This window comes from Carcharhinus amblyrhynchos, chromosome 4, assembly GCF_965287045.1.
Source record: "Carcharhinus amblyrhynchos chromosome 4, sCarAmb.v2.hapA, whole genome shotgun sequence".
Taxonomy (NCBI): Eukaryota; Metazoa; Chordata; class Chondrichthyes; order Carcharhiniformes; family Carcharhinidae; genus Carcharhinus; species Carcharhinus amblyrhynchos.
The window spans coordinates 19,658,032-19,676,795 of NC_137327.1; the positions used below are offsets into that span (position 1 = coordinate 19,658,032).

General features: G+C 38.0%; 1 long non-coding RNA gene across 2 annotated transcripts in view; it reads left to right on the forward strand.

Annotated features, from left to right (window-relative positions):
* Positions 1-18,764, forward strand: part of LOC145342521 (uncharacterized) — a 209,128-nt gene that overhangs the window by 72,786 nt on the left and 117,578 nt on the right. For both annotated transcript variants that reach the window (XR_013886552.1, XR_013886553.1), the window contains one exon: positions 9,060-9,170. This is a non-coding gene — a long non-coding RNA (uncharacterized LOC145342521). The remainder of the gene's footprint in view (positions 1-9,059; positions 9,171-18,764) is intronic.

Sequence of the window (18,764 nt, forward strand, 5' to 3'; positions counted from 1 at the left end):
CTGATTGCCTTTGGTCACCAACACAAACCCTGTTCCCTGGCCACTATTTTCACTCCTGCCCCTGACAGAAGCTGAACTAGGCTGCTTCCAAACAAAGTGTCAAGTTTGAGATAGAGACGAGCTTCTGACCAGATAGCTGCTCCATCACCAAAATCTCTTTCTTCCACCCCTATAACATCACTCAACTCTAAACTGGCATCAGCTCATCTTTGGCTGAAACCCACCCGTTGCCTTTTGTTATCTCAAGACTTGAATGGCCTCCCAGCTTGCATTGTAAATAAATTTGTGCTTATCTAAAATTAAGTTGCCTACATCAAACGGTGCCCATTCACCTATCACCCTTATCTTGCTGGCCTACACTGGCTTTCGGCCTGGCAATGCCTCCATTTTTAAATTCTCACCCTTGTTTTCAAATCTTTTTTTGTTTTCTTCCCCTTCCTATCTCTGTAATGTCCTCCAGTGCTACAAGAACCCTGTGCTCCTTCAAGTATGTCACATTGCACATTCCCCAATTTTCATTGTTCCACCATTGCCTTTAGTGCTTTCAGCTGCCTTTGCCCTGAACCCTGGGATCTCCTTCCTAAACCTCTCCACTTCTCTCTCATCCTTTAAGATGCTTTTTAAAAACCTACCTCTTTGACCACAGTTTTTTATTTATTCGTAGGACATGGGAATCACTGGCTGACCAGCAATTACTGCTCATTCCAGTTGCCTGAGGGCAGTTTTAGAGTCAACCATATTGCTGTGGGCCTGGATAACATGTAAACCAGACCTACAGCACTGTGAACTAGATGGGATTTTGCAACAGTTGACAATGGTTTCATGGTCATCAGTAGTTCTGTATATTTTTTATTGAATTCAAATTCCACCATCTGCCGCAGTGGGATTTGAATCCTGGTCCACAGAACATTAGCTGAGATTCTGGATTAATAGTCTAGCGATAATACCAGTCGGCCATCCTTTTGTCATCTGTTCTGATGACTCCTTATTGCAGCTCTGTGTCAAATTTTGATTGATAATTCTGAAACATGTTGGGATGTTTTGCTGTGTGAAAGATACTACAGAAATATAAGTTCTTATTGCTACTCATGCTGCAAGATGTAATTTGCTTTTAAAATTGTGGTTACAAATTATATTGATGCTTTAAATAGTTGGTCACCTGTTGCATTCATACCTTCTTTATTGTCTTTCCTCATTTTATATTAACTTTGAAATTGTATTTGCCTTTCTTTGGGATCTGTGTGTCTGATTTAGCTGCCCTGCACATCTGGTGCAGCTCTGAAGTAGTTATAAGGAGATGTGCAAGAGCAGCCCAATGATAACTCTGTCAATGATTTTACTCTCCCTCCCTTTGGGTTTGAACTCGGTATGAAGCATCTACACAGCAATGCTGTAATTGGGAACTGAGCAACAAGGGAGATTGTGAATGCAAACTTATGTTGCTGGTGCTCAAATATGTTGCATCAACTCAACCTCAAACTCAGCAGGTTTTACTGAATTGCTACTTAGCAATGTTACACTGTACTGGCATGGCTTAAGTAATAATCTCATGCAGACATAAAGGTTGCAAGATAAACTGATTTAAATGGTATGTTCAGGTTAATTGTAGTACTTTGTTTTAACAACGGAACGTAAATGATGACTTGAGCTGTGAGCCATAATTTTTGCAGCTATGCCGTATTCTGTTGCTTGTTTTACGTATTGATGTTGACCATGCCCTTTAAGAAATAAAACTAAAACAGTCAGCACGATGCAGTTTAAAATGTCAATTTCTGATCAAGTCTTAGCTGAACAAGTTTTTAAAACCTGTTCATGTCTAACAAGATATTTGAATTTGTCAACATATCCCTGAAGACTTGAAACGATTTAATTTCAAATGTATCCTGAAAAGCTTTACTTAAGAATGCACATGTAAAAATAAAATAATAATTACCTTATTCAAAATAAAGGGGAAGAAAAACTATATTTAAGCCTGACAGAAAATTTAAGATCATAAACTGTGAAATTTAGTCGGTGGCATGAGCAGTTAGTCTTCGACTGAGGAACAAGTGTAGTTACAATCAGTTGGAATTTCCAATTTCATGAATGTAAAGCTTTCTAAAATCATTTTTTAAATGGCAAGTATTATTCATCTAACTCAATACTAAGTGTTCTAAGGAATTTCTTGTTGGTTCTGTTTTGCTTTTTTAAAATTAAATACCAAAGAAACACTGCATTTTCTGATATAATGAAACCATTATAAGGTAATTTAGAACATTTGGCAGCACATGTCTACCTTCTGCTGAGTAGCATAAAAACACCGTGAAAGTGACTGGCCTTATTGATTATGCTGGCCATAGAGACCCTCACCTCTGCCACTTAAGTGGGCAGAAAACCCAAATTGACCAATAATAAAGTGTTGGAGGTTGTATTAGCTGGCTCCTGGGGACTACTATACCAGAAGGGAAATCTGTCAATTACGCTTGTTGGACGGACTCTAACTGTGCATACTGAAACAAGTCATGATGTGGGTATGCCGGCGTTGGACTGGCGTAAACACAGTAAAAAGTCTGACAACACCAGGTTTTAGTCCAACCTATTTATTTGATAATATACTCGCAAGCTTTCGAGGGGTTACCCTCTTCGTCAGGTGAATGGAGAGTTCTGGCCTCAGACAGAGCATATAAAGCACAGATATGCTCTGTCTGAGGCCAGAACTCTCCATTCACCTGACGAAGAGGGTAACCCCTCGAAAGCTTGCGAGTATATTATCAAATAAATAGGTTGGACTAAAACCTGGTGTTGTCAGACTTTTTACTGAAACAAGTGCAGGGATTGGGGACACCAGTGCAACTGCATCAGTTAGTGCAGCGAAAGCACCTCAAAGTGAAACTGACAGCTGATAACATTGAAATAGAACATAGAACATAGAACACTACAGCACAAACAGGCCCTTCGGCCCATGAGTTGCGCCGATCACATCAACACCTACCAACCTACAGACCTATCTATAACCCTCAATCTCATTAAACCCCATATACTCATCCAGAAGTCTTTTAAAAGACCCCGGCGAGTTCGCCTCCACCACCACTGACGGCAGCCGATTCCATTCACTCACCACCCTCTGAGTGAAAAACTTACCCCTAACATCACTTCTGAACTTCCCTCCTTGCACCTTAAATCTGTGTCCTCTCGTAGCAACCATTTCAACCCGGGGAAATAGCCTCTGAGAGTCCACCCTATCTATTCCTCTCAACATTTTGTAAACCTCTATCAGGTCGCCTCTCAACCTTCGTCTCTCCAGGGAAAAGAGTCCCAGCTCCCTCAACCTAACTTCATAAGGCATGCCTCCCAGTCCAGGCAACATCCTTGTAAATCTCCTCTGTACCCTCTCAATAGCTTCTACATCTTTCCTATAGTGAGGCGACCAGAACTGCGCACAATACTCTAAATGAGGCCTGACAAGGGTCTTATAAATAGCTTAATAAAGAGGTATATTTGCATGTCCGTTGGTTGGTAAGCAAACCAATTATATGCACCGCTCACATTTGCCATTGAGTAGGTATTCCTATTGCTTAACACTGTTAGTAATTTATTACCGTACTGGGTGGGTCTGAGACATAGTTGGTAAAATACAATACTTCATTTTTGTTAGCAAACCACATTACTTTGAATCAAAGTGGGGCGGCACGGTAGCACAGTGGTTAGCACTGCTACTTCACAGCTCCAAGGTCCTGGGTTCGATTCTTGGCTCGGGTCACTGTCTGTGTGGAGTTTGCACATTCTCCTCGTGTCTGCGTGGGTTTCCTCCGGGTACTCTGGTTTCCTCCCACAGTCCAGAGATGTGCGGGTTAGGTTGATTGGCCATGCTAAGAAATTGCCCCTTAGTGTCCAGGGATGTGTAGGTTAGAGGGATTATTGGGTATAATATGTATGGATAAGGGGGTAGGGCCTGGGTGGGATTGTGTTCGGTGCAGACTCGATGGGCCGAAGGACCTCTTTCTGCACTGCAGGGTTCTATGGTTCAAAGTTAAAATATTGGTAACTCAAGTTTGAAATTAGTTGCAGGAAAATGTAGATAATAAAACATGAATCTCGAAATATGACAGAAACATAAAAATGGCTTTCTTTAAAATAAAAGTCTTGGAAATGTCAAGTGTGCAAATTACTGTCCAGTTTTGGCATCTTACAAAGAAACTTTGATTTTTTGGAACAAGTTGCTGCAAATGACATTAGGATTTTGTCAAATGTTGTTGGATAAATCTGTAAACGTAATTTAGCATTCTGGATCTGATGACAGTTCTTTTAGGTACCACTTTTTAAAGTTAAAGTAAAGTTTATTTATTAGTCACAAGAAAGGCTTACATTAACAGTGCAATGAAATTACTGTGAAACTCCCCCTTTTTTTCAGGGATATTAGTTTTGTGGGTTCTTGTAGTTTGCCTTTTGGCATCATGAGTGATCACATGGGAATTCAATGCCTTGTGGAAGCCTTATGAGCACAAGTGAGTAAGTCACATGTTACTCTTGTAAGAATTCTGCGTAAAGAACTCGTGAATGACTCCCTTGATGTCTCAATAGGTAATTACTTAATGTGTAATATGGTACTGGTCCATAAGAACCAAAAAGATTGTATTTTTAATTTTTCAGTATTATTTTGCAACCATGAAAGCCTCTCCAAATCTGTGTCCTGTGGTAGCTGTGTGAAAAATAAGTTTGTGCAGTCCTAAAATAGCTTTGAGAAGACATATGCCATAGCACAAAACTCATATTAATATGACAATCTCGTTCAGAGCGATCTCAAGGTAATGCTGGTATTAAGAAGTGAAAGAATTTACTTTGGAGGTTAGGGGTGAGTCACATTATTTGGGCAGAGTAAAGGGACCTTTGCTTTGTCACGAACAGTAATCCGGGTGTGAGTTAGTTAAGATGGTTTCTTATGTTCTGACAAGCATCAAACACAATAAAGAAAGCAATTAATAAATGGTTAATAACACATACAGTGTTTTGCATGCTTAATATTGCATATGCAAACCCAATTCCACTTCCCAATTGTCACACTAATTAATGGAAATGTCCTTATTTATACCTGCCCACTATTTTCAATTTTCTTTATGTCATTATCACAAGCCTAAAGATCAAACAAATTATTTAAAATAATTGCACATATTGAGAAGGTAATGGAATGATGGGTCCCCCTCAGTCTGCAATGTGGTGATATTGTAATTGCAGCACGAGAAAATCAGCCCATCAAAATAAAGAAAAGGTTCTGTGCAAATCCAAAATAATTTTTAACCAATTTTACAACCAACAATAGGCTTGTATCTATTCCAAAAAATTAGAAGGAAACTGAAAACTAACAATTGCGCCTTCAGCAGTTACAGAAAAATATATCTTGTAAGAATTAATTAAAAGAATAGTAAGTTTGGATCCATTGGACTAATGACTTGACATTGATATTCATAATTTTCTATGATTCTCATAATTAATAAGCTCAACAATGACCCATCAGCGTTCATTCAATGATGAACATGCATCTTTGATAGTAAACCTAATCACAATGCATTGTGAATTCGGATGTTTTCAGTCTGCCAGGCATACCAGATTCACAATCAATACCTCTGCCGCACACTCACAACTGTTCATCTTGATATTAAAGGTTTCTTCCATTTTATTTTCCATTTGTACGTACTTATGCACCATGTTTCCCAATGCAATTCTCAAGGCTTCCTTATTGTATGATAATGGTTGCCAGGATGAGACCTCAAAGCTCCCAGTCAGACCATCTTTCATGGGGGCAACATTTGATTCCCAAGTAATTATTAACATTTTGTCTCTTCCAGGTTACTTCAGTGGTGTCAATAATATATTAGCAATGATACCTCAGAAGGTTAATTAAACTACACTACATTCAATGGAAAACCACAAGTATATGCTTAGAATTGATTGCAGTGGGACCAGAAGATCTTGCTGTAGACAAACAGCACATCACTTCCAGCACATCACTTCCTGCTATGGCGCAGGGAAGTTAGAAAATCCACACCATCAAATCATATTGCTTAGAAGCAACTGAAGCATTCCATATTCAAATGCAGCGAGACCTGGACAATATCCTGGCCTGGGCTAACAAGTGGCAATTAGCCTTTGTACCAGACAAGTGCCAGCCATTGACCAAGCCCAACCGGAGAGAATCTAACCACCAGCCTTTGATATTCAATGGCATTGCTATCACTGAATACCTCCCCTCCCCCCCACCCTGCCCCCCACTATCAACATCCTGAGGGTTACCATTGACCAGAAACTGAACTGGACTTGCTGTAGAAATACTGTGGCTACAAGAGTAGATCAGAGGTTAGGAATCCAGCAGTGAATAACTCATCCCCTAACTCCCCAAAGCCTAGTCACAATCTGCAAGTCAGGAGTGAAATGGAATAGTCCCCACTTTTCTGGATGAGTGCATCTCCAACAACACTCAACTAGCTTGCCACCATCCAGGCCAAAGCAGCTTGCTCAATTCCACAAATATTCACAATCTTCAGCACTGATAAACAGTAGCAGCAGTATGTACCATCTATAAGATGCACTTCAGGAACTCAGCAAGGCCCCTGAGACATCATCTTCCAAATCCACTACCATTACCATCTAAAAAAGACAAGAGAAGCAGATGCCCTAGGAACACCATCACCTGGAAGTCCCCCCTCCAAATCAATCACCATCCTGACTTGGAAATATATCACTGTTCCTTCATTGTTGCTCAGTCAAAATCCTGGGATTCATTTCCACAAGTGTACCCACACCACAGGGACTGTCGCAGTTCAAAAAGACCACATTCTCACGGGTAATTATGGACAGGTAATAAATGCCTGCCTGCCCAGTAAAGCCCAAATCCCATTTATGAATAAAAGAAGGAGGCCATACAGCCCATTTTGCCTGTGCTGGCGCTTTGCGGGAACTATCAATTATCTCCCTGTTATATAAAATTATATTTCCTGCTATTTCCTCTTTTTTTCAAATTGTATTGAAAACTGCATTGTATCTGTGGAAAATATGAATCTAAGTGGAAGAATAGGATCTATAACAAAGAGAATATCAAGCCTGACTCAATATTTTACCAAAAATCGCAACTGCACCAAATTGAAGGAAATACTTGAGAACATTTTTGCTTCTTAAATTAAGAAGATCATGTGATAAAGTAAATGTTGAGAACTTTTTAAAAAGTAATAACTTTGTTCAAAGTGGTGTGTGTTACGCGAAAGGATTTATCCAACTGGCTCACAATCAGTGACAAATTGATTTTAACCTGTAGACATGTACTCTAAATCAAATAATTAAAAATTCATGCCAACTTTACTTAAAGATAAATACAATATTCTCACTTTTCCGTCAGGCCCACTCTGTTGAAATTTTGCCAACCTACTGAGTTGCAGCGATGTATTCCTTGCCATTGGTTGTCTGATTCTGTTTTCCCCACCGTCGAAGTTAAGGGCAGAAGTAATGAATTAACCATTGCATCTATCTATCTTTTATGACCATGAAAGTAAGCAGAACTGGCAAAAGAAGGATTTGATTTCTTCTAAGTCAAGTTTTTTTGAAGGATATTTGCTGAAAAATACTATTTTTTAAGTTACACAGTACCATTTTTATATTCCATTTTTTGTTTCATTCTTTCTCAGTGCAAGCATTTTAATTGTTGCTTGTGGTTTTGTCCATGAAATCCAAGTATTATGTTCAGTGCTGTATTGCTTTTAGGTTACGTGACTAATTTACACTTGCATTCATATTTTACTTGCTTCTTTTCCTCTTTAATCTGGCTTTTTTATGTTTTTGCATTTTTGGCATATTTTTCTTTATGCTGTTTTGGCACCCTGAGGACAGAGCTAACATGAGCAGACAGGATAGAACTGAAGTGAATCCAGTCGAGGTACAATGCACCTTAATACCAACTTCATTGCCCTGGTATTATCATCACAACTCCCTCCAGTAACAATCCCTGTGCTTTGTTGAAGAGAGGTCCCACCAGGTGTTGAGTAAAGTGCATCGTTTGGCCAGGGCTAATTCTTGCTTGTTATTAGGTTGGCACTTCACAACCCCATTTTGCTTGATGACCAGCAACGTCTCGGCTCAGCTTGAATCCAAGTCCAATAACTGAACGATGATGTTCAAATCATTAAACAAGTCTTTACGAAATAAGATTTGAATGGCTGCATATGGTTTCCAGTAGTCTGCAGCTCTGAATATTCAAGTTCAGAGTCGGATGTTGGAGTTAATTAGAATGATGGGTAGCCATTGCTACGCCACTGCGTTTGAAGAACTCAAAAATACACAACAAAGTAATGAGAAAAGACCCTGATCAGTATTTATTTCCCATGGAAACATAAATGGTAACACAGTGTTACACATAAGCTGTAGCTCTCACTTGGTTATTGACCCCCTTCTGGTTCTTTTAAGACCAGTTAGCACACTTCCTTATTTTTCTCTTGCTTGTGTTAGTTCACCAGAGTACAATGCCAAAAACCATCACCCTTCACACAATAGTTACTGCTGTGATTGCAGGTTGATGTGCCTTGGCGAAGCTTCCCTGTATCTCAGAGACCCTTTACTTTGATGCATCATTACAGAATTGCCGGACAGGGCGAGAAGTAATGCTGGCACCACTAAACTATCATTTCCTAACAGCTACCATCATTCACAACCATTGGAGTCTTTGCTCAATAATCAACATTTACAAAAAAAAATCCTCCAAGAGTATTCTTGAACATTTTCTGTTCATTATCCGATGAGTGTTCCAAGATGTCAAGAAAGAGCTTAAGTTAAAGAACCGTGCGTTTAATAGTACTCCCATCATTATCAATCATCCCAGGACCCTTTGGAGGTTTCTATGACACTGTCATTTGTATCTACTCTCTGATAAAAGTAAGGCTTGCATAATGACTTGGCCCACATTTTGTAGAAGAATGTGAAGATGAATCAAATGTTAGTTGGATAAGATATTTACTCTTTCAGTGAAGATGTAACTAGTAACACGTAATGAAGAAAATGTACAAAGTTTGCTGACAGCAAGTTTACATTCTTTGCCACAGGAATTTGGACAGTTTTGAACCTGTCAGGTGGACTGAATATTCAACCTATTCTTAGCGGTCTATTGATTTAAAGAGTCACTGATTCATGCATTGTTCATCTTCCAGCCTGAGGTAAGTTCCATTTATTGCTAATATTTGTTTGCCATTTTCAAGCCCAACTATCTGGTAGATGCAAGAGAAGAAAGGCATGTATTTAAATAATGGCCTGGCTTCCATCGTTCATCACACACAGGGTTGCCCAGAGATATTTGTGAGCTTGCCAGTGAGATTACTAGTAATATGGTGTTTGATCCAGTGTGGCATCCTCTCCTGGGGATCTGTGGCCTCTGTTAATGGGGAAAGTAGCAGAGAGGACGTTCACTCAATCAGCCTGAAGAACCCTCACTGAGTTGCCCAGTCAAACAGAAAGTAAAGCAAAAACAGAAAATATCAATTACATTTAAAACATTATATATGAAGCAACTTAAAGATTGAGACACACACATAAGATTAAGTGAAAAACCATAAAGGAAGTGATTTTACCTACTGTTCATGCCACAATCCCGCTGCAATGAACTCAGAGAATTTGGCAGCCAGTCAAATCTCCATTCACTGCAGCGAGATGGAAAATTCCCACCACCGTGAACAGCCATAACATTCCAGCCCAAAAAGAAAAACACGGACTAATTAAAAAATATATATATTTTTAAAATGCAGTGTTAACTTTCTTCTGAGACTTGACACTTTATAATTTTTTTTCTGGGCCGGAGAGGCTGTTCATGTGTAATTATCACTGACTTTACAATTAAAAATTCAGTTAGACTCGACTGCACTGACCCTAACTTTTTTCCTCTGCTTTTTGTGCGAGACTAGTTGGTGCCGATTCTGAGTTTATAACATTGCAGTGACTTCTGTGTAAATTCTATTGGTGAAGACTATGACAGTGAAGCCTGTGGAGGGCGCCAGAAGTTGCTGTCAGTTTTACCTTAAATGCCTGACAACCTCGCTATTATTATTAGTACAACAAAATTTGGGCCGTTGTGTCATCGCACTTCCCAGAAATTGTCCTGGAACAATTCACAGGCAATGAATTATTTTGATGTGCTATCACTATTATTATGTGCATTGCTAATATCCAAATTTTAACAGTTAATCGAATTTAAAGATGTTGCCTTCATACTTGAAGGACCATCTGTTTGGCCAAGAAATGGTTAACTAAATATCCTTTGTGATCATTTTAAAATGGCACAAATAAAAATGTTAAATCTCATTTGCATTAAAATGCTCATCACTTACTTTGAAATGGAAATGTTTCATTTTAATAATGACAATTTTTTATATTCATAATTAATGCCATTCTCCAGGGTATCGGCTGATCTTTTTATTATTAATTAATAGCTCCTCAATTACTCATAGATTTATTGAGAGAGAAAAAAATAATTCATCACAGTTTGAGATAATTGTCTAAAATTGACCCAAAGTTCAATATTTTATTCCTTTTGCATCATCTAATGTCTTCTGTTTGTGAAAGTGATTACTGCCTGGCGGTTGCAAGTTAACAAGTATATTAAGGACAGACAGGTACTAGTAAAGAAATGTACATGTTGATATGAGCTTCTCTCATACTTCATCATTCATTATGATATTTTAAGGTCAGCAAAATTTATTTCCTAGAAGATCACCTTCTGTGTGCGCGCTCAGCTTAAGGAATTTACAACAAAGAAAAATAAAAATATTTGCATGCTGGAGCATTCTCATACCTTATAACAGCAGCTACAAAAAAAATACATTCTTAAACAAAAGACATGAGATTGCTGTTGCCAATTTAAGCAGTTGCAAAGCTTTAATGTATTTGCATGCCAATCCTCTACTTGCTATTTCATTGGAGGTAAAGGTTAGCACCTCTGATAAAACAGCGAAGAGACTGTGAAACTGTTGGCATCGTACTCAAAGGCCAGCCTTCGTCTGCCAGCACCAAGAAATAGTTAACAGATGCTTTTGTCCACAAAAAAAAATCAACAGTAATTTTGAGGATGTGTATACATGCAGAGAAATATAATCACTGGAGGGTAAAATCAGCACTCCCAGCAAGGCCTACCACTCAAAGGGAGGATTGTAGCCCTGTATTTGACAGGTCCCTTCCTCTGAGTGCCGATCTCCACTCACAACACCGGATTGCAGCATTTGCTGTTACATTTCTTAAAATCAACCACAAATACTCGCAACTAATAGGATTCCTCACAAAGAAATTGTAACCGGATGAGAGAATTATTCTGTTGAAATGTAGTTTGTGCAGGCTGAAGTATTTAGAATATGCACAGATCTGTAATTCATAAACTCATTTAGATTCATCCTTAATGGTTTGGCAAAAACAATTTAATTTTGCCATTGCCTCTGGGGTTATTTTATATTTTTTTGTTACATTAAACACAAATTAAATACAGTGCAGGTGATTCTTTTTTATCAGATATTGTTTTGCAGCAGATATTATGGTATAGAGAAGTTAGAATACTAAACCTATCAAAATATTTTTATTCCTCTATAATATCAGTAACGATTGCATGGCATGATGTGAAAAACCTACGTGAAATTTTAACTACTTTCATACCCTGTGCAACATAAAAACACAAATCTGCCTTGCATTTAGTGTTAATAGGATCCAAGTTGGTTGGGGATGACAAAAGCAAGTTATGGAGCGTTTCTTTATTAAGAGAATTTATTGACTTGTTTAGTCTCACAGCTCTCCTCCCACTCTCTCCAGTGTCCTGACTATTCCCTATTTATATGTCCTCAAAGACAATTATTACCCATCGCCCCTTTCTCTTAACCTTAACAATGTAATTGACATGACATTAACAAACCTTAGCAATGTAATTGACATGACATTAACAAACCTTAACAATGTAATAATTGACAAGACATTAACATTGAGTCCATTACGAGGATAAACTTACTTATTTCCTGAATGTTTTTCAGAAGTAAATTGGCATTGGTTAAGCAAGGTTAGATAGATTTGATTTTAATTTGACTTGATTTGATTCACTATTGTCACATATAATAGTATATAGTGAAAAGTACTGCTTCTTGTGTGCTATACAAAGTACATAGGGAAGAAGAAAAGGAGAGGGTGTAAAATGTAGTGTTACAGTCATAACTAGGGTGTAGAGAAAGATCAGCTTAATTCAAAAGTCTGATGGCAGCAGGGAAGAAACTGTTCTTGAGTCGGTTGGTACATGACCTCAGACTTTTGTATCTTTTCCCAACCAAAGAAGGTGGAAGAGAGTATGCCCAGGGTGCATGTGGTCCTTAATTATGCCGGCTGCTTTTCCAAGGCAGCGGAAAGTATAGATGGAGTCAATGGATGGGAAGCTGGTTTGTGTGATGGACTGGGCTACATTCACAACCCTTTGTAGTCTCTTACAGTCTTGGTCAGAGCAGGACCCATACCAAGCTGTGATGCATCCAAAACGGATGCTTTCTATGGTGCCTCTGTAACAATTGGTGAGAGTCGAATGTGTGGCTCAGACACTGACGTGGGAGAACTGGGTTTTGATTGATGGAGTACTGACACTAATACTGGGAAAAATAGAAAAGTACTATCAGGTTGGGCTTCACCTGAACCATGCTGGGACCAGTGTTCCAGCAAATCAGATTATTAGGGCAGCAGAAAGGGTTTCAAACAAAATAGTGAGGGGAAGGGATCAAGTGAGAGGTGATGTAGCCAATCAAAGAGTAACAATTAAGTGCTAGAGGAGGACAGCAATTTGGGTAAAGGTAATCAGAGTTTGACAGGGAGGGACACAGAGTACAGCCTTGAGAGAGCACCAACAGATAAGGACGTAGATTGCAAAAATGGTAAAAAGACAAAGTTAAAGTTTTCTGTACATAAATGCTTGTAGCATTCAGAACAAAATTGATGAATTATTAGTACAAATAGGAGTAAATGGATATCACCCAATAGCTATCACAGGGACATGATTGCAGGGTGATCAAGTCTGGGACTTGAATACTGAAGGGCATTTGACATTTCAAAAAGATAGGAAACTAAGAAAAGGTGTTTGGGTAGGTCTGTTAATTAAGGATGACATTGGCACAGTAGTGAGAGTTTACCTTACCTTGAACGAGCAAGAGGCAGAATCAGATTGTGTAGAGTTACGAAATAAGAAATGTAAGAGGTCACTTTTGGGAATAATTTATTGGTCCCTAGTAGTAATTAAACTGTAGGGCAGAGTATACAGAAATAAATAAATGGGGTGTGTAAGAAACATACCACAATCATCATGGGTGACTTTCATCGGCATATGGATCGGATAAATAAAATTGGCAAAGGTAGCCTGGAAATGAGTTTATAGAATGTATGTGGGATAATTCCACAACAAGCTCTGGAACCAACCATGGAGCAGGCTATTCTGGACCCGATACTGAGCAAATAGCCAGGACTGAGCAATAAGCTCATGGTAAAGAAACTTTGAGGTGTTAGTGATTATAACATAACAGAATTTCAGTTTCAGTTTGAAGGGGAGAAGTATGGTTCTAAAACTAATGTTTTGAACCTGAATAAATATATGAAAGCTAAACTAGCTAAAATGAATTAGGAACTAGGTCAAAACAAAAAGGTAGGTCAGGCGAGATGTGATGGCTGACCTTTAAGGAGATATTCATTAATCTCAGCAAAGAATTAATGACAATAGGAATAAAACACTCGATGAAAAGGATGCATCATCCATTGCTAAAAGAGGAAATTAAGGATAGCATTAAATTAAAAGAAATACTGTAAAAATCTCCAAAGGTTGGTGGTGGGTGAGAAGTTTGTTTAGGGTTTTAGAACCAGCAAATAATGATTGTAAAAAGAATAAAGAAGGAGAAAATTGAGTGTGAGGAAAAGTTAGTAATATAAAAAAAGTAAGAGTTTCTACAAATATTTTAATAAGAAAAGAATAAGTTAAGCTAGAGTTGATCATCTAAATATTGAGACTGGGGTATTGGTAATGGGAAACATGAACATGGCAAAGGTATTGAACAGGTATTTTGTTTCTGTCTTCACTGAAAACTTCCCAAAGATACCGAAAAGAGATACCGGGAGAGAGGAACGTCAAACAATCATTATCACTCAGGAAATGATGCCTGAAAAACTAATAGACTGAAATCTGACAAGTTACCAGGACCAGATGGCCTGTGTCCTTGCGTATTAAAATACATGGTAGCTTGGGAATGGTTACATTTGTTATCATCTTCCAAAATCCCTTAGATTCGGGAAGGGTTGCAGTAGTTTGAAAAAAAAATTCAAGAAACGATTGAGGCAAAAAGCAGAAAACTCCAGGCCAGTTAACCTAAGATCTTGGGAAATTGTTAGAATCGATTATTCAGGAGGTTATAGCAGATGCTTCAAAAATCATCATGTGATTGGGAAGGGTTTTGTGAAAAGGAAAACATGTTTCACTAATTTATTCAATTATTTTGTGGAAAGAACAATGAATGTGGATAACTTTAAACCTGTGGACATGGTGTACTTGGACTTCCAGAAGGTATTTGATAAGATGCCACATCAAAAATTTCTATATAACATAAGGGAGTGGGGTTTGGTGGTAACATATTGGCACTGATAAAGGACTGGTTAGCTAATAGGAAGGAGAGAGTAAAGATAAATGGGTCTTTTTCGGGTTGGCAAACTGTAACCAGTGAAGTGTCACATGGGTCAGTGCTGGAGCCTCAACTGTTTACAATCAACATTAATGATATTGTTGAAAGCTCCGAACGAATGTTAGTTAAATTTGCCGATAACACCAAGGAAGTTAAAAAAGCAAGTTGTTAAGAGGAGATCGAGAGTCTGAAAAGGGATATAGAAGGCTAAGTGAGTGGGAACATTTGGCAGATGGCGTATTGAGTGGGAAAATGTGAATTTGTCCACTTTGGCAGGATGAAAGGAAAAGCAGTATATTATTTAAATGGAGAGAAATTGCAGAACTCTGCGGTACAGAGGGATCTGGGTGACTGAGTGCATGAATCATAAAAAGTTAATATGCAGGTACAGCAAGAGATTAGGAAGGCAAATGGAATTTTGACATTTATTCCCAGGGGTATGGAATATAAAAGTTGGGAAGTTTTACTGCAACTGTACAAGATCTTGGTAAGACCACATCTGTAATATTACAGTTTATATCTCCTTATTTGAAAAAAAATGTAATTGTGTTAGAAGAAACACAGAGAAGGTTCACTTGACAGATTCCTAGGATTAAGGGCTTATTTTTTGAAGAATGGTTGAAAAGGTTGTCTTACACCACTGGGTGGGATTTTCCGGCCACACCCACCCCAGGACTGAAAATTCTCACCCAAGGTCAACAGACTTTTAACTTGTCCGTCAAATTCTCCTTCATGCCCATGACAATTCCTGCAGTGGGTGGGACTGGAAGATTTCCACCACTGGAGTTTAGAAGAATGAGAAGTGATCTTACTGAAACACAAAAGACCAGACTAGTACTAGGGGACACAGGTTGAGAATAAGAGGTCTCCATTTTAAGACCGAGACAAGAATTTTTTTTCCCTCACACAGTTGTAAGTACATGGAAAGCAATAGCAGTTCAATCATTGACTTTATTCTAGGCAGAGCAAAGCAGATTTTTGATCCATCAGGGAGTCAAGGGTTATGGGGGGCAACATCTAGGTGGACTTGACACCGAGACCAGATCAGCCATGATTGTATTGATTGCCAGAGTGGAAACAAAGGGCAGAATGGTCTCCTCCTGATCCTATGCTCCCATGTTTCAAAGTGCAACTTCTCTTTCTGCATTTTTACTCATTTTACTGCTTGTCCACACAAAAAGTGTCATTAAATCTGAGCAACTAATCCTTAAAGAGTCAAATTTGCCTTTTAGAATTGTAGCATTTTATGTCTCGTGTCATATCAGATTTCAAGTTTTTGAGAGACTCTCCAAACAAATCAAGGAAGCACACAAGCCCACATAATTTTAATAGAAAAAGACAGGATTATATCATATATTAAGAGTTCTCCAATAACTGAAGTCTGATTGTGATTTAGAGATGCATATAAACTGTTACTGCTAAAATAGAAAAAAAGATTGCCCTTATAAGAAGTTCCCTGTTAACTTTTGTTTCAATTTCATTTGGAATGATTAATGCTCTAAAGTGAACGGCCATTCTTGTGATTCTCTGTATCATACAGGAAAAGCTGCGTTCAAGGAGTCCCATTTGTTGCTTTAACTTGCCCCAGAACTGTTGAAATGTTTTGTGCTTGAAAACCTCAAATAGAGGTCGCAAACAACAAGAGTTGTTTGAATATGACCAGATATGGCAGTTTATGAAGCAAAGTTAGATCTGATCATACAAAAATTACTGTAAAAAAAACTAAAAATTTGATGGTTTTATGAAACAACAATTAATGTAGAGAAAAATTTAAAAATAATTTCATGGAAAAAGGAAAAATTAAACACTCAATTGTTAATCAAATGAATCTAAAAAAAACAGGCATGTATATATTCCATTTACACGTGCATTACACTTGTATGAAGTGTGTCAAAAGTCTATTACCAATCTCATATCATACAGTAGTACGCCATGATTTGTGAAATAAATGTGTTGTTTTATTACTTTAGTACACCTGTGCACTGATTTTCTCGAATGCAGGCAGAAAACAATTGATGTACAAATTTTGTTTAAATGTTATCTGTGTACTTAACTGGTTTGTGATGATTTAATAGCTAATAAACCCCGATATTTGTTCTTGATTTACATCTAATAAGAATATTGGAGCTATTAAAATCCACGGGAGATTTTTATTCATTAAACCAGTCAAACAGATCTCATCATTCTTATATATGACATTGTTATACCTGTACATTTTCTTGAATTTTGGATGGATTTTTTTTAGATGAAATATCAATTTAATAAAACTAATTGTAAGCATAAAATGCTTCATTTAATTTATTTGAAGCATTGTCTTCCACATTATCATGATTAAAGTATGCTGTTTATTATTATGACAGGATCTGAAAGATAGAATTCACTTTCGGAAGAGCATAGTATCCAGCTGGGTTTTTCATATATAACTGTAAACTTGAACTACGCAATAACTTATTGTATCAGGAAGACGTAGTCAAAATTCTTAAAGAGTAGCTGTTTTAAAAGCAGCGATGCTTTGAAACATTGTTAGTAAAATTGTAGAATTGATGTTTCGATTGAGAAAATGATTGGCAATTACAATGCCCAGTAATAAAGGGAAAAAGAATCAAATTCTGGGGAGCTGCAATCAAAATAAAGCATCTGAAGAGAGAAGAAAACAGAGTAACATTTCATACTAGAGACTTCTTATCAAGGGTCAACCCACATGAGACATTAATCTGCCTTTACTCTTCTCAGCTGCTGATCTGTCAGCTGCATATTTCTAGCATTTTGGTTTTCTTGCTACTTATTCTAATGCTGGACTCCAAACAAAGTATAAAAATTGATCGCTACACAAATTTTCTCAGAGGTTTGTCTCACAGGCTGGTCTGGATTGTTTGGGATATAGGGGGAAACAATAGTGAATGGGATCTCCTTCAACCCTACCTCCTAATCAGTCAGTCAACGAACAGTGTCGATGTTATCAATGGAGGTTAGTGACTTATCAAACAATAAGTTAGTAGAGTTATTTGGGGTGGGGAGTGGAGGGACAGAAACTGTGGTGGGAGAGAATAGATGAAAGAATAAAGTAAATTTGTGTGTGTATGCTTTCAGATTGTGGGATCTGAACCTGGCATTGGACCTGAGTTCATGAGATTGTGAGATTGCCCGCTATTCTGTGAAATGTTGGCAGACTAGTTCACATGTAATTCAGTGTAGACATAAATTGCATATTTGCCAGACCTTCTACAGAAAGTGCTGAGTATAGACATTGGGGAGTTGTGGGGGTGGGGGGAGAGTGCGGATTCTTTTTAATTTCGCCTCTGCCCCAAAAGTGGGGATCATTTTCAAGTTGGGAACCAGACTTTATCAAATGGAAGTTGCCCTTTACCAAAGCGAACTAATTGTCATTCTGCTCAGTGTGGCCAAACCAATTAGGGAACTTGGACGAGATGAGGAATCCGTTTTGTTAATGGAAGAGCGGGTTCATGTCAGGATCCTGACCCAACGTCAATTTCCAAGTCTGCTCTGTCCTCAAACGTGCCTCAAACATTCTTTTTGGTGAATTTGAAAGGTATTGACAGAATGCTAAGCACAAATTGCTTGACTGGCAATTCTAAGTTGGGGATGGTATACGGGTGGCTTACTATGAGGCTGCAGAACACAATCTGCTGATTAAATGGAGGACAGGCCGACCTTATTTTAATGAGAATATTTATCCTGATATTATGGATTAAAAGGATGTGTTTCATTTACTGACCAAAGATTTTATTACAATTTTCAGAAAGTAATGAGTAAAAATTAGGGAAAAGCTGAAACTGAGCTCGCTATAGGATAATATAATAGATCTTCCGAAGGTCCAGTTTGATTCTGCATTTTACATGATTTTTACAGGAAAATAATGGCTGAATTACACATAATAAGAAAGCCAACAAAACTGCCACATTGGCTGAAATTTGGACTCCCCACTATTTTCCAGCAAATTCTTCCCGATTGGGCTGTTTCCAAAAAATGAAATGACACAGTGAGCAGTCAGTCACTTACAGGCTGCTACTCTTATCATAAGTTTTGTTTGCCTTGTTGTGGACCTTGTCCAAGTGACTTGAGAAC